Genomic DNA, 6,000 nt, shown 5'->3' on the forward strand with positions numbered 1-6,000 from the left:
TGTATCAATTAAATATGATTTGTAGTTTTAAAGATATGTGATTTATTCCAACATTAGTGAAGATACAAGTAATATTAGGTTTAAGTAAGAAGAATTAATGACCAAACCAGTGTTGTTAGAGCAATAGGGACCTTGAAGTGAGTTAAGAGCAATAAAGTATGAATAATAAAATAAAAACAATAAAGCCGAAGAATAATTGTGGAGCACAGTAAACGAGAAAAGCAGAGTAGAATGTTCTATTGCAGTGAATGAGATCATCTTTACAAATAATTGGGGTCCCCTTTATATAGGAGGGGAAAATCCTAATATGGTACATTTCCAATTATGGTAAAAAATTCTATTGGTACAGCTGTATAATAACCTAGTACAGACTCGTACTATTTCATACAAATCTTATCCCATAATTTATACCCTAATCCATGTGTCCTTGAGAAATTCTCGCTCTTTCTTGAGAGCCACCAAAATTGTACTGCCCTCGAGACAGATCATGACGGGCCTCCGATTTGCTTCTCGAGGTGCGCACATCCCGGCCAGGCTCGATTCTTACTTCGAGCTTCCCGAACTCGAGCTCGGGGTATGAGCAAGTCTTCAAAATCGAGCTCTCCGATTTTGACCACATACACTAAGTTATCAAGCAAGTAATTAATTTCTGTAATAAATTCTGTATCATGAACTAACAATAAATTATTACTCCTAGCATTTAAGCAAATCGATAAATTTCAAACAACAATTTGAACATTTATACTTAAGGACATTCAAGCATTTTCTTTTTGGAAAATAATTTTCTTATTAAGGACTTTCTTGTCGAGCCTTTGATTTAGGAAATTATAAACTCAACTTACCTCTAATGGAGTGCTAAAGTTTTTCTTTCAAAGAACTCGCAAATTTGGCTCCTAAAATCTACAGTTAATTAGTTACGATCTTTGTTCTATATTACTAACTTAACCCCATAGTTCCTCGGAGGCATATTGACCATTATTCGCTTTTCAAATCTTTTCACCCATAATTCTTTCATATTTCATAATATCTAATCATACTCCATCATAAGGCTATAAAGCTTCAGTACTACGAAATAACAAAACTTACCTTGAATAATGTCTCCACAAATCATAGGTTTTGAGTCTTGTAAAACTCTTTGATTCTTGAATGAAAACCTAGAATTTAAGAGTTAAAAGGTGTTAAATAATATTAACATCTTGTTTGAGCACATTCATGGTAAAAATCTCAGCTTAGGGAGTAGTGTAGAACCCTAGCTATCTTGTCCTCTCCTCAAAACCTCTTACAAAATAATAAGGAAAAGCGCCTTTCTTTCTTCTCGTTGCTCCTTCTATAGTTCACATTTTGGGCATCCAGGTCACCGTTTCATGGTGCTTTCAGCGCTCAAAACTGAAGCTTCTCTGATTTGGTCACTAAGGCCACCGCCCCACTATAACGACCCGAACGGTCGTTTTGAGCATTTGCATTTCGCTCGCCAGTTCTCGGGCATGACTTGCCCCGTATGATGTATTATGACTTATGTAAATCGTCGGTTGTGGATTTCGGGTTAATCGGAATAGATATGGAAGAATGGTTCTCAGCTTGAAGCTTTAAATTTGAAAGGTTTGACCCAATCTTGACTTCTTAGTATTTGATATCGGATTTGGATTTTTTATGATTTGGTTAGCTCCATCTGGTGATTTTGGACTTATGAGCGGGTTCGGAATGTATTTTGGAGGTCCGTGGTAGATTTAGGCTTGAATTGTCGAAATTGGAAATTTGGCATTTTCCGGTCGGCAGTGAAAATCTTGATATCGGGGTCGGAATGGGATTCCGGAAATTGGAGTAGGTCTGTTATGTCATTTATGATGTGTGTGCGAAATTCTAAGTCATTCGGATGAGGTTTGATAGGTTTTTAGATAGGTTGCGGAATTTGGAAGTTTGGAAACCTTTAGGCTTGAATCCGATGGTGATTTGATATTTTGATGTTGTTTTGAGTGTCCCCAAGGTTGGAATAGGTTTGAATGATGTACGCGACTTGTTGGTGTGTTTGGTTGAGGCCCCGAAGGCCTAGGGATGGTTTTGAGTGGTTGACAGAAGGTTTAGAGTGGAATTGTTGCTGCAGATTTTTACACCTTCTGTTGTTTCCTCACCGGCGAATAGGGGACCGCAGGTGAGATGATCGCAGAAGCAGAGAGCAACCGCAGATATGGATTGTTGTCGCAGGAGCGGAGGGATTTACCGCACCTGCGAGCCCGCAGGTGCGATGCTTGGGGCGCATGTGCGGAAGCTGGTGACTTAAGTTAAAACCGCAGGTGTGGTCATTTTTAACGCAGAAGTGGCCGCAGATGGGTGATATGGGCCGCATGTGCGAAAGTGCTGGGCAAAATGTATAAAAAGACCCCTTCACGATTTTCAGTCATTTCTTTACCATTTTTGGTCGATTTTGGAGCTCCAAACAGTGATTTCAAGGGGAAATCAAGTGTTTTCCGTGAGGTAAGCTAGTTGGACCTTGTGTATTATGTTTATAGCAATTATTCCCTTGCTTAATTATGGTATTAGTGGGAAAATTTGAGAAAGAACTTGGGAAATTAGGTCTTGAAAGTGGAGAGTTTAAATTGGTGATTTGAGGAGCCATTTGAGATCCGATTTTGATGTTCTTGATATGTATAAACTCGTTAGAGGATAAGGATTCTAGTGTTGTAATTCTTATCGGATTCCAAGACGTGGGCCCGGTGTTCGGGTTTGACCAATTTCAGAATTTTGAGTCTAATTTGATAATTTTCGTGTGGGCTTTGTCCCTTTAGCTTGTATTGATGTTATGATTCTGATCTTAGATAGATTCGGGGCGATTTGAGGTCAAGTCGAGAGGCAAGGGCATCGCGGTATAGATTTCCATCCGGTTTGAGGTAAGTAATGATTGTAAATCTTGTCCTGAGGGTATGAAACCCCGGATTTCACTTCGTTTCACTATATTGAGGTGACGCACACGCTATATGACGAGTGTTGGAGTGTGCACCGTTGGGGATTATGGCTTGGTCCATCCCGTAGCGACTCTTAAGTTGCGTATTTGAATGGAAACTATTTGATACACTTGTGTTTTGGAAAATATTACTATGTTTTGGGCTAAATGCCATATTTGGGCCTCGTGCCAAGTTGTTTGGACTCTTAGTGACTCTTTTCTTATTATCTCCTCATTGTTTTGACTTAAGATTTTGTACTCAGTCATGTTATGTTTTTATTGATTTCATAATTCAGTATTTATTACTCCTGTGATGCATAAAAATGATATTTTGGGCCGAGCACCTTGTTTTACTGATAGCCCGAGTGGCTTGTGAGGTTGATGACTAAGAGAGGCCGAAGGCCTGATTGTGAGGTTGATGACTGAGAGAGGCCGAGGGCCTGATTGTGAGATTGATGACTGAGAGAGGCCGAGGGCCTTATTGTGAGGATTATATATTTATGGATCGGGCTGCACGCCGTAGCGATTATATATATATATATATATATATGTATGTATGTATGTATATATATCGGGCTACACGCCGCAGCGATATATGGATCAGGCTACACGTTGCAGCGATATGTATTGGATCGGGCTGCATGCCGCAATGATATAGCGCTTGGGCTGTAGGAGCCCCTCTAGAGTTTGACACCACCAGTGACTGCAGTCGACTATATATTTATGGATCGGGCTGCACAATGCAGCGGTTATTATAAAGTACCTATTGAGCGTGAGTGCTGACTGAGGAGATTTGAGTCATGAGTGACTGAGAGGCTTGCCCGATGGGCTATATATAAGAGTGATGCTTCTGCCCAAGGGTCTTGTTTTATGAAATTATTGTTTTCGCTCTCCTTTATATTGAGCCTCTGTTTGAAAAATGTTGAATAATTGCTTTAAAGGATTTTTATTGAAACTAGAGTTTTAAGAGATGTTCGGATTTTAGTTACCGATTTGGACTTGTTATCTCCATTGAGATCTTTATGTTATGAGATGTATATGAGTGACCGAGGGATCTACCTGAGGGGAGGTTTATGATTTATGTTTTGCACGAGGGGCTGTATACGAACTCTGTTTTGTCCGAGGGGCCGGTTATGATTTTCAGCACTTTTACTCACTGTTTTACACTTGTTCGAACACTATTGAAAGATGTTTTAAAAGGTTTTTATGGAGATCAAATTTTAAACGAAAGTATTTGACTCATATTCTGATTTGAAAGCATGTTATGCTTGTTGAGTGTATCATGATTTGGATTTCAGTTGTTTCCTACTGCTCGGTCTTTATTTTTTATTACTTACTGAGTTGGCATACTCACATTACTCCATGCACCTTGTGTATAGATTCAAGTATTTCTGAACCCGATGGCGGGTGTTGATTACTCAGTGGCAGGTTCGTCGGAGTTAGTAAGGTAGCTGCCTGGCGATCACATCCTTGCTTTTCTCCCTCCTTATTCTTCCTTAGTGTATTCAGTGATTTTCCCAGCCATGTTGGTCTTGGTGTTGTTTGACAATTGTAGCAGATGCTCATGACTAGTGACACCCCGATGTCTGGCTTCTTTTCCGCACTGTTGTTTTGTCTTAACAGTTTATGAAGGATTACTGCTAAATAACTTTGAATTTTATCTTAAGAATGAAAATATTGATTTGTTTTGGTAATGAGTCGGCTTTCCTAGTACCATGTTAGGCACCATCACGACCGGGTTGGTATTGGATCGTGACATGTTGGTATTAGAGCCTAGGTTACATAGGTCTCACGAGTCATGAACAGGTTTAGTAGAGTCTCGCGGATCGGTACAGAGATGTCTGTACTTATCTTCGAGAGGCTGCAATACCTTAAAGAAATCCCACATTCTTGAATTCTTATCGTGCATAATTGATTCAACTTGAAATGTAACTCTTGAAATTCCTTCCACGCACTCGTATGCACGCATGAGCGCTCGGTATCAGTTGTGCATTGATGGCTTGTGATTCCCTGATCGAGGGGCGAGATGTATTTCTGTGTATTGACGTTGGGCCAGTCTGGAGGACCTGAGGGCAGGCTATGCCTGCAGCTTGAGCGCTGAGCTGTTGATTGTGTGAGCACGTATTTTTGGATTTATATGTTCGATAGTGTCCCTAATAGGAGAAGTGATGACTGGATAGCTACATGGTGAGTATGACTACAAGATGGGTTCATATGATTTGAATGTGACGAGAAGGCTCTATTTGAGGGCAAAAAGAACTATCTGGTGCTTGATTTCCATCGTGATTTGATGCATAGCCATGAGTTGTGGGTGTGTTAAAGGACCTTTTCATGTTGTCTAGTTGGGAAGTGAAGTAGATTTTATGTTGTGATATGAGTTCAGACTCAGGAAGAATTAAGTGATTGTGTGATGTTTATGACGGTGTAAGAGTATAAAGAGATGTTAGTTTGAGCCGAAGTAGGTGGCTTATCTCATGCGAAGCGTTCTGAAGTTTGTGTGATCATTATGTTATTTGTTGGAAGACCTCTTTTTACCAATGAAATATATGTGTTGCAATTTGAATTTTGATAGCTTAAGAGAGTGGGCTTGATTGTTACGAGAGTGAATGCGAGATTGGCAGAAGATCTGAAGGACTAGATGGTCTGGGTTGCACGAGCTTATGAGGGTTTGAGTTTAATCTCACTATGGTATTATGACAGTAATAGAGTATAGGCATTATGAGTTATTGTGTATTTTGATCTATGACTTTGAGCCAAGTGGGGGAGTCTATTATTGATCAGTTGATTGCACAGTTATATGCTATGTTGGTTCCAATTTGAGGCATACTGGTGAATCAGTTATGGCTTACAGAGGTTGAGATCGAGGATGACCCGAATAAAGGAAATTTTGGATAGGGGTTGTGTTATGCTTTATAGGTGTATAAGAATTATGGAATGACTTGAGTTGTTATTGGGGAAGGATGTAATGGACATGGAGCAGGAATTTATTTGGTTTCATTAAGGTGGGGTTACGTTCTGGAGTGTTCGAGTTCTAATGGAGCACAAGTCGTCTGGTCCATTAA

Source organism: Nicotiana sylvestris, chromosome 10, assembly GCF_000393655.2.
Source record: "Nicotiana sylvestris chromosome 10, ASM39365v2, whole genome shotgun sequence".
NCBI classification, from domain to species: Eukaryota; Viridiplantae; Streptophyta; class Magnoliopsida; order Solanales; family Solanaceae; genus Nicotiana; species Nicotiana sylvestris.